Source organism: Vanessa tameamea, chromosome 4, assembly GCF_037043105.1.
Source record: "Vanessa tameamea isolate UH-Manoa-2023 chromosome 4, ilVanTame1 primary haplotype, whole genome shotgun sequence".
Taxonomy (NCBI): domain Eukaryota; kingdom Metazoa; phylum Arthropoda; class Insecta; order Lepidoptera; family Nymphalidae; genus Vanessa; species Vanessa tameamea.
Genome location: NC_087312.1, coordinates 8,148,114 through 8,160,327, shown reverse-complemented (window position 1 = coordinate 8,160,327; position 12,214 = coordinate 8,148,114). Strand labels below are relative to the sequence as shown.

Below are 12,214 nucleotides of genomic sequence, written 5' to 3'. Positions count from 1 at the left end.
ATAAAATATGTATGTATGGAGTAAATATCTATAATCGAAAAACATTACCAGAAACAGACTGGATCTTGATGATCCTTACGACATTGACATAAAGTTGATTACATAACACTAAAAAGCAAAAACACGTTACACCCTTGTCATAGTTTCAATAGCTCCGTTCAAACTCTTTGCAGCATTACAAAGCGCAAGTTTGAAGGTAAAGCTAAATACTACTCTCTTTATCCCGACACTATGCGGGAATCGTAATGCGAAAAATACACAGTTGAACTTAGAACGTGACAAATGTTAAGAGTGCAAACATTTTATGTGAATGGAACAGAATTAGCACTTTCTTCCTCAGTTTTAATTAAACAAAAACCTTTTTAAATAGGGTTCACTTGCGTAATAAACTTGGACTTAAGCTCATCATGTCATTGCAATTTTAAAACGAGGGCGTGAGCTCTTTGCGTTATCGCAAATCGTAAGTGTAGACACCGTAAAGAGAAATATTATTACCCTTTATACGAGTACTATGTGGGTAGAGTAATATGAAAAATACATAGCTTTACTTAGAACGTGACAAATTTTCGGTGTGAAAACATTTTACGTGAATGAGACAAAATTACCACTTTCTCTTCATATAAATACTAACTATGTTAAGCTTTACCGGTGGTAGAATTCTTTGTTGGATATGGGTTGAAGTCAGCCACTGACGCGACATTCTTATAGTAAACAGCAATACATCCAAACTTGTTATACTTGTTGACTTCCACGCAGGATATATAATTGTATTTTACTAACATGACTTTGTATTTTTGTGAAATGTTGAAAAATAGTAACTACTTAGTTTCATGCCGGTTCTTCTCGGTAGAATCTGCATTCCGAACCGGTGGTAGCTTCACTTAATATAGTTTGTTAAATGAAAATTCAAAAGTGCTTGTACAAGCCTACTTGTATATAAATGCAAGCGTATTTTGATTTTGTTCCTTCTCGGTTTTAATAGTATATGAATAAATGTAATTACAGCCACAAGTGACATAATATCTTAGTTAGGTGGTTGGCGTGCATTGACGTTGAAAGTGTTGTATAATTCTCAAACTTTCTATACTAATTTATATACCTGCAGAGTAAGGTTATTTGAAAGCGCTAAGATACTATCTACGTTGGAACTCAAAAATTATTAACATGAGCTCATGTACTAAAAACAGTTCCAGAATATATAACAGCGTGCTACGACTTACGGGCGCGGGGCAATATCATGTAACGTGGATCAAATCACGCAGAAGCTAGTAACTCCGATGATACACCTCTATTATTTAAAGATGTATATTATGTCGAAATTGCAATTAGGTCAGTAAAACTAAACGCGAAAGCTATCACGTTTATACTGGCATATCTCGACTTGTCGTCCGCTGCTATATAGACAGTTCCCCTGAGGTTTCAACAAGCGCTGCACATTTCATGAATACTATTTTATCGAACGACTACCAAAAAACGTAGTTTTAAAGATATCGATTTGTATTTAAATTTACCGTAGCTTACTAACGCAACGTTATCCTGCTTTATTAAACGTGAACAAAATAAACAACGAATTTTCTGTTGCACAAAATTATGTGAATACGAAACGAGCTTTGATCTTAGAATCTGATAATATTCTTGTTTTTCGGAACAAATACAAACTATCTCGACTTGTTTTCCGAACTCAATAAACGGGGCCCATATTTTACGTAAAATGACATTAAACTGTTCAACTTACATTTAATATAGTAAATCATATCTTATTGTTCAAACAAAAATTCACAGCGTACGTGGGACGAGAGCGTCAGATTGTACCAAGTATAACGATTAAACTTGTTCATGTATTAAATGAAACATAGTTTAATTAATCTTTAACATATGTATTATACATATGCACATATTCATCTATCTCAACTATATTGTTGAACGCGATTACCTCGGGAACTACCCGAGTGACTTAAATAATTCTTTTTGCGTTAGACAATTCGTTCATTAAGGCAAGTTGTTGTTTTGTTTATCTATCTCCATAAAGTTAGTTTGCAATGGAATACCTTGGCAACAGATATAAGATGTTCTCGACCTATTACAGTTTTATATAAGTGGCTAGTCTAGTTTTCGTGGTCAAAACCGGTCAGGAGGACATATACGATAATAACATTGTAAATGCGAAAGTAACTCTGTCTGACTGTCTGTTGCTCTTTCCCCTTCAAACTTGATTTTGACAAAACCGAATCTGATGAAACCTGGTATGAAACAATCTTGAGCCTCATGGAAGGATTACTTTTTTGTGCCTAATACCAGAATCTCAACCCATAAAACCCGAGCGAGCGGGATTACTAGTCATCAACATATTTGTACAACTAGTAAAACCGCATTGCTTATCTTTACAAAACTTTAGTTATTATGTTATACGACCTTAATATATATGAAAGCTATGATTTATATGTATTTGTAAATAAACTTCTTTCGTTATTTATTGTTTTCAGTACATTTAGTAGATATCATCCTCTGTTTAAAGGATATCTTCACCTATTCAATCATATACTGTTTTCTGTTTTAATTTTGTTTTTTACAATAAAGTGTATTTATATTTATATACTTTCGACTATACACGTCTGGATACTACAATTCTATGAAGCGATAACTATAAACGTCAACTAATATGATAAACTGTATGAAATACACATGAGTTTTGGTTGGTACATAATAGAGCCAAGTATATTATTAATGATATAGGTAGATTATTTTAATTAAATACATACGTAAGTATATATATGTATATATAATATTAATCAAATTTTCCTGTAGATTTATATATAAAATCATTCCTTAATTATAATTAACAACCTTTTATATACGTTTCCAGGTTGTCTGGTAAATAATATACAGCGTTAAGCAGATGCAATCGCAGTTCGTAGTGAAAAAAAGTAATTATATACTTTAATTATTTGAAACGGGATTCGAGAACTAGTCTCGTAAACAAGACATTCGAAGATAATGTCGAAATATCGAGATCCACCGAATAAAAATAAAAAACATGGTAAATATCCCGTTTCAAATACTTATAGTAATAAAAATAATCATGTTTATTTAAAAACAATTATATAGTTTTTTATTTATGATATAGGTTGGCAGATGACATGATGCCATGATGACCTGATGCGGTCACAAGTGCCAATATACATTAGTGCCGTAGGAAATATTAAAAATACCTTACACCACCAATGCGGCACCAATCCTGGGAGCTAAGATGTTATGTCCCCTGTGCCTGTAGTTACACTGATTCCCTCCCCTTTCAAATCGGAACACAATAATACTAAATATTGTTGCTTGGTGGTAGGATATATGAATAGTGGATGGTAACCTACACAGGCACATAACCCTGCCACCATGTTATATAAGTTTAGTATATATAAGTATATAAGTTTATAACTTACATAGTGTGGTTAACTCATGACCATATCAGACATAGTATACGGTAGTTTATTTAATGTATCAAGAAGGAGCAGACAGCGGCGGACGATTAAAAAGTAATTATGTGAGAACACAAGTGAAAAAGGCGTAAGAAAGTTTAGAATTGTGTGAGAGTTTACAGCGGTTATCTTAGTATTTATGTCCATTATGAGCAACAAGGTTGTATTGTTCCGAGTGGTAATATCACCGGCTCACTCGCGCTTCACACTGGACAAAGCACTGTCTTTCTGCTGTATTTCAATAGCTTTTTAACCAATTTGTTAGGATTTAAATAAAATATAAATACAACTTATAAAATTAACAAAACGGTTAATAATCAGTGGCAGTAAAATTGACGCTCATAAACGCCATCGGCTGTGACAAATATAAAAAAAAAACAAAAATGCGTAGTCACACATTTATTACAGTAAGATTTAGAACAAGATTCACAATTAATTCGAAGTCTTATTAGGAATATTATTTCTACCTACTAAAGCACTTGGTAAATCAGGTGTGGCCTGTATACATAGATACTGGTACCACTAGTGCCTGTATCAGTCAATAATACATTAAAAAAAAGAAACAATCTACAACATTAAAATCAAACAGCAAATCAATAATATTGTTACATATTTCCACCAACTTCCACCAACCCGCATTGGAGCAGCGTGGTGGAATATGCTCCATACCTTCTCCTCAAAGGGAGAGGAGGCCTTAGCCCAGCAGTGGGAAATTTACAGGCTGATTATGTTATGTATATGTGTTACATATTTCAGAATTCATTGACTTTGATATCAAACAGAAGGTATATTTTGAAGCAAGCCGGTAAGCTAACCACGATCCACGACGACAGCCGATAATCGCATTTACGTACCGATAACGTTTGTTACTGGAAATGATACATAACATTCTCACATTTAACTACGCTAGTTCGGCTGTGGCCTGGTTTAATTCCAGATAGAGTAAAAGCAAAGCTTACAAAGTTCTTATATCCGATTTTTTCACATTTTGAGCTCCAACACGTTTAAGTTGTAATCCTATTTCCTGTTGGACACGTTTAAGTTTTTAACTAAAAGAGTTAATCCGATTTTCGTATTTCAAAAATAGATCGTAGACAATGTTTCTATTTTTTATACTACATACGTACAACTATATACGTACGTTTATTATTTTTATAAATATAAACGTACATTATTATTTATAGAAATATAATCTATATTATTCTACACACATATACGCGAGTTATTTGGAAATAGTAAATCGATCTAGATAAATGTCATCTCAGGGGAAACTTGTCACAAGTTAAACCAAGTGTAACCCAGTGATATTATATAAGAACTCGAGTTGTATCGCATTCGTGAAATGCTGAAAACCCACTTGAGGTGACACGCTGTTTTGATGCGTATATTCTTTGAATGTTATGATTATTATGATCAGTGTATATTCTTGCAGAATAGCACTACGGAGCGCAATTTGTTCAACCAGCTAGTATTATGTAATAGTACTCATAGCATGAATACTTTTATTTAAAAATGAGACAGTAAATTGAACGTATAATAGTATTTGCGAAGAGTACGATTTCAATGAATTCGATTTGATTAAATCTTTAATATTCAGGCTTAGCGAGAAAAAAGATTAGCTACCGATTACCAGTGTAATATAATATCCGGACCTTAAGTGATAGCAAATTAAAACGAACTATTTAATAAGACGATCGATCCGAATCAACGATTTACAATTAGTTAAGAAATCGAATGGAAACGGTAAAATTATACTTTTGAAAACGTCATGACTTGCCGACCGCTATCGTACGCCTTTGCATATTAAAAGCACCAATCACGGCTCAGAGAACGCCGCCGCTCATTACTCCCATTGCTAAATACTAAAGCCTCCGGGAACAGACGAGAAGCCAGATTAATTACAGCTCAGAGACCACTACCGATGCCAAATAACTAAAAAAATAATAAGCATTCCTCACATATGAAAAGGGTCGAATTTAAGATTATACTTTTGACTCCATGATAATCCTTTGTCGACGCTTTCGTTGTACAACATTTTCAGTGAAAACTCATCAGTTAGTAGGTTTTGGTGATATTTTTTTATTCCATCCTTTTGACTAGGATCAGTTTTTGATTTAACTCATTAGAATATATTAAATAATTTGTTTATTTTGAACATATAACTATTAAAATTTAAATAGCTAAAATATTTCAATCTAAGAAAGGCAATTAAGATTCACATAAATAAGTTAGATGATAATATTATTTTAACTTCCTCGTTGCCTCTACCGGACCAATAGTTAGATCGTACGTCTGCAGATCATGAGATCTTAGTCACAAATAGTTTAAAAAAGCGCTTTTTTTCTGTCAATAAATTATTATCAGTAACAGCTCGGAGTTAGTAAGTTGGCAAAGTTACAATCCCGCCGCAAGCACGCAAAGCCGTTGGTCCTGCGCCTAATCTCTCGCCGATCGTGTCAAAGTGCTGTCCTAGTGGATTATGAGCATGAGATAATAGAGTGCATCTGCGTCCCACATCTTTATGCTATAGTATCTCCTGCTCAGTTCGCTAGTCATCTTTGAAAATGGGTACCGTGGCCGATGGAATTCAGGACAACCATCATAGAAGCTAGGGTTAGTTCTTGTGTCTACACACATCTTTATGTTATAGTAACTCCTGCGCAATTCGTTAGTCGTCTTTGATAGTTGGTACCGTGGCCGATGGTGTACAACCATTATAAAAGCTTTCCACATTTTTTTTTTGTTTTTGTATCATTAATTTCATACCAGACTAAGCACATCTTCACAAAAAATAAACAAACAAAAAATTAAATACTACTGTATTTCAATAACAATTAATCTTGTATCTGTGGACTTTTTATCTTTTGTAACCGTATACCGTAATAACGGAACGACTTTTCGACAGCGGTATTCACTTCCTTTCCTCATTTCCTCGATAGGAATAATAATCATTTTATCTTGTTATTCAATTTGTTATTTATGAAGGTATGTAAAATTTCACATGTAATTAATGTAATTTTAATTATATGTAATATAATATAACATAACATTGAATTGGAAATAAATCTAAAGTTGGCCTCAGATAATTCTAAACTTTATCAGTTGGTCATGACTAGTGACTCAATATAAAAATAAACAGTTGACATTGCTTGTAATACAAAGGTATTTATTAAAAAATATATATTATTCAATTTAGCGCAAAATTACCATATCTATTTTAAGTCGACATAATGATATAGCCTTTCATTTGGTAATATGTTTATATATTAATATTTTTAACGATCGTAACAGTCAGTTCAAAATCTTCATCAGTTCAAAAATAAATCGTCGATTCGATCACGGACTTGTCAGGAACGCGATCTCTCAGGGCCGGACATTAAGGACGATTTGTTTTGTTCACACTACCGACTCTATATTTGATACCTGCGGACACAGCATTTATCCATTCTCTTTAATAACTATATTATTTAATATAAATATTATAATATTATTTTTATTGAGGAGGATAACGAGTTAAATCTGGTTTTGTAATGTATTATAGGTATTTTATACTATTTAAATTTCACAACATAAACACGTATGTATATATAGATAAGTAGGAACATTTGCGGTAGTAAGATAAAAGAATATTCATTTAAAACGTGCGAGACTACGTACAAAATTAAAATTAATATAATATATCTCACAATCTTAAACACAGAATCTATGATTCATTGCAATCATTTACAACATAAATTTCCTTGAAGCCATAGTGCTAAGTGGCAGGATTTTCTTAATGGACTATACTGGCAATTCTAAAGAGAAAAATCTGTCAACCCACTGAGCTTCGCCCTTAACGAATCCTTAAAAGTGGCGTTAGAACTAAAATGCCGTGAATGATTTTAATTCATTTCAAATACAGCGTTAAATATTTTAATTTTATTTTTTTATAGATAATTTACCATTTCGATTAAAAACTTAATACATAAACAATATTTATTTTATTAAAACAAGACAACATTAAAACATACGAGCGAACGTTCCACGATTTATAGCTATTTAATCAACAGACACATTAATTAATATTGTTTGCGATTACTCTATTCGTAATAAATAATTCCGTATGTTAATTTTACTTAATCAAAAAAAAAAAAAACAATTCTTGCTAAATAGTATAAAAGCGAAATATGATTCTAGTAATGCCGAAAAGCTATTCTTTTAAAAGCATTACGATCGCTTTATTTCGACATGTTGCTAAAGCAGCCGTTTTCGTTCCATTTAAAACAAAGAAACTCGAGAACGTATGTACCTGTATTCATATACTAATTAAGGCTACGCTATCCTATGCTCACGAATACAAGAAAAGAAAAACTACGCCAAGGCTCCAAGGCAAGGCGTACCCACATTTCTTTGCCATTTTATATAAACGTAGAAACAACAATGAGTGCGTTTTAGTGGACACGTACTGTTATTGTTTTAGCGCAAATGAAGAACGAATGAAAAATTAATGAAACAAACACTTCGACCTAAATATTAAACAATCTTTTCTATTATTATAAATGTAAAATTGAGTTTTTTGTTTGTTACGCTTTTATAACTTAACTAATAAACCGATCATTATGAAATATTGCTTACTCGCTACTTGTCGAACTGTAGCGAAAACCTAGTATTTCTATTTTATATAGATCACTAGTCAAAGGCCAGTATGAGTGGCGCTGTATACTCGTAACTTATAATTATTCATATATTTATTTTTTTTATTTTATTATGTTAGTGTAATTAATGCTACCTTACTCTAGTTTAGTATCTTAATCTTTACTTGGTGGCAGGGCTTCGTGTAAGCTCTTATGAATAAGTAGGTACCACCCACTCATCATATATTCGCCAAGCAGCAATACTTCGTACTATTGTGTTCCGGTTTAAAGGATCAGTGAACTAGTAAACTACAGGTATTAGCTATGTAACAAATGGTTATAATTTCTTACGGCACTAATTTCTATGGTGGTCACCATCAGACGGCTCATTTGCTAGACCGCTTAAACATGCTATTTAAAATAAACTGCTTATTAATAATATTCGTTCAGACTTATTCTCAGCTATTGATTAGTTTGTTCATGGACGTGCTCATTTAAATAAGCTTCCAAATTACATCACTGTTGTAGGCAGTCATTAATGAGTTATTAATTCTAGTGAAAAGATTTAAACCGAAGTGGTTACTGTTTCTGACAATCAATTAATCGCGTATGGCCTTAATAAGCTGGGCGAGATTATCTATAATCGACAAATTGCCTAATTTTCTTTAATTAATTTACTAATTTATATTGATACTAAAATATGTTCAATAAATGTCTAAGTTGTCGACGCATTTAAATACTTGATACATTTTTTCTTATGAAAATGTTTCAACAATAATGAAATCAATTACTACGTAATACTGATATTACTAAATACTTGGTTTGTAAATATCTCAGTATTTAGCAAAGTAGAGATCGGCCATGGAAATGATGAATTGTATTCCGTCACACGCAAAATACAAACGGAGACAGATTGAAGAAAGTAGGGTCAATTTGTCTGTTGGTTGACAACATAGAAAGGTCGCATGGTGGATTTCGACTTAATGTACAAAAGCTTCGTATTCCATAAAGACTTATACTTATGATATGTAATTGTAAAACTCGATCACGTTATATAAATAACGGTATTGTTGTCATGGATTCTTTATTTAGAAATTAATTCGTAAATATCTGTTTACTTTTAATTAATTTATATTAGAAGCTTTAGTTTAATTAAAACATCTTGTTTAATCATCCGGAATCCCAAATCTTATTTTAATCGGATAAACATCTCAATATTCAGACTTAAAATTCTAGCAATATAAGTTAAAACGTATTTTGTTGTACAATAACTTAATACAATATTTTATATACTGACATATATCTAAAGTAATTAGAATGTCTGGACTCTAGTGCACTAAGGAGCCATTATCTCTCCACATTTATTTATTTCTAGTAAATTTACCAAAAGTTCCGCTTTAAGAGCAAATTTTAAATATAGCACGATACGTTCACAGGTAAGCAGTATAATGTTTGGGGTGTTAAATGATGCAGGAAAATTTACTCTCTCTATTATAGAAAATACAGCCAAGTATTACCATCTCTACCTGAGTGCGCAGAATATTTAAGTTCAGCGATATAATCGACCATATTTTAATTCGGCAGTAGGCAATAGGTAATAAATTTTCCATTGACGACGAGACGAAGAATCGAACAAAAACGATTCTTGTTGAATTCGCATGCCAACAATGGATAATAATTTATGGCGGCCGGCCCAGTCACGCCGTTTTGTATAAGGAAACGGTCGAACCTACTAGCACTATTTAAAAAATGGTTGAATTCCTGTTCGAGTAAAAATATGTTTATTCATATTTCAATCCTTACTAAATATTATTATAAGACTTTTGATAGAGTTTCGTATTTGGATATTTAATGTAATGAATTAGCGGTTTAAGTCATTTTGCTCCTGAACTTTACTGATTTCTCATTAAATATTTCTTATCCGTTTAGAGTGGATTTCCGAAATTATTCACTTAGCTGTATACTTTGAAACGCTTCGAAACTGGGCTACTAAGTTTTGTAGACTGGGTGCCATTAATATTACGAAAAACACACACACACTTTTTTTTGACGTCATCAAGTCTGTAACTTCGGTTGGTTTAAATATTAACTTGCTATTTATGCAGAAATAAAATATGTTTTTAGGTAAACATATATATAAAGATTGGTCATGTGTTTTCATATTGACCATAACAACATAACTATATTTATTCATAAAATCCTAGCAATTCATGACAAAATGCTGTTTAAATTTATTTATTTATTTATTTTTACGAATATTCTGTTCGTTGTTTAATGTTTAATTAAAATGTTTTTGCTACTTAAATTAGATTTTTTAAGAAATATCATATAATTATTGCATCCAACAATCAAAGGAACTGATATACAAGGACTGTTGGTCTTTTAAAAAAATAAATAGGGCTTACCATGTAGCCCATGTATTACAAAACATTTAACATTTATGTAATTAAAATTACTAATTTAATAAACATTATTTTATCTCGAAATCAAATCATTTGTAAAAGATATCTATGATACCGAAGTTTCTTTGAAAATATAACTCCAAAGAGGTTAGATTAGTAAATAGCGTAGAAATTTATAAAACGGTCTATGCTATTACCATAATATAATATTATAATTGCCTCGTTTACATTTAATATTATCTTACACCAACTAAGCACTTCACATTGGCGTATAATTATTGCTTTACTCGCTAAAGATTCTTCTGATACGGCTTTATAGCACGCGATTGTTGAGTAAGGTCTATTCAGCCTCGCTAGCGTCTGGAATTGCTGATAACCTTTTCTCTGAATTCTATTTAGTTTTTTCACACCTCAAGAGAAAACCGACACTGACTTTGTGTCACGTTTACACGAACAAAAGCATAAATATTTGTAAAAGATTAATGTTGTGTATCTCTTTTCAAAGCTATTTCTATTCCAGTTCATAGCATATCAATAGTCACTTATATTCGTGGGTAAACTTACAAATTTCGAAACAAAATATATTATTCTTTATCGCATTTAAGTCGTAATAAGTTACAAAACAATTTATTCACATGAAACATTTGCAAAGTAACGATTCGAGTAATGATGAAGTATTTGATTCGAATAAAATATATTTTAATTTGAAAATTGTACTTCACGTTAATTCATGTCTCAAAAACTTAGACAGAACAGTAAATATAAGTGTACAAAACATGCAAAACGCATCGAAGCGTGCAAAAAAATATGCAAAATAGGGCAAATACGCCTCAGAAACAATTCGTGCGCATCGCAATATGTAACTCTATAGTTAATACTACTTGCACTCGTATGTATGTATCTTCCTAACTTTTACTTGCCGTTTAGAATATAAATATTTTTCATCTAATACGCGATATTTTAACATAGCAAATCTTATTGAATGGTTTGCAGGCGAGTATGACTAAGTTGATATTCGTATATTTAATTTAAAAATGTTTTATTTTACACATCATATATAAAAAATAATAATAATAATAACGACATACAAAATATTAAAGTGAAATTTCATTTATAACAATAAAACGAAATATTCATTTTCATTGCTTTATTTATAACATTATAGCGATTGCAACAAATGTATTATACTAATTAACATTTAAAATTGATCAACAATCAGGAGTTTACACAGGCCTATAGGAAAACAGTAGCTAGCTGGCACTTCATCATTTTAATTAACATTAATGAACCAATTACTAGTGGCGGAATAATACATAACGGCTAGAGCGTGAATTTTTGTTTAAAACAATAGCTCTGTGGCTAAAATAAATACATTAAGTCGGTGCTGTCAGTCGTGGGCAAGTGCCGCGAGAGATATTTTCCGGCGTGCATATTCACCGCGAGTCGGTTTTTCAATTTATTTCCCCGTTTTAGCCGAGTGACGCCATAATTACGACACCACGCGGTGCGCCGCAAAATCCACAAACCTATTATTTTTTGTTTGATTTAAAATTAATTCAATTAAAATAAATCATTTTAATGAGTAAAACTGTTGAATAATGTTTATTTTTACAATAAATACCAATAAGCGATTATCAGTTAATCAGAACTGTAAATAGAAAAAGTCAAGTTGACGAGAATTCACATTCCCGACGTCAATGAATTCAATAATATGACAGCTATATTACTT

The 12,214-nt window shown here is 31.7% G+C and overlaps 1 protein-coding gene across 7 annotated transcripts in view; it reads right to left on the bottom strand.

Annotated features, from left to right (window-relative positions):
* Positions 1-12,214, bottom strand: part of LOC113394476 (neural-cadherin) — a 305,699-nt gene that overhangs the window by 141,350 nt on the left and 152,135 nt on the right. The window lies entirely within an intron of this gene.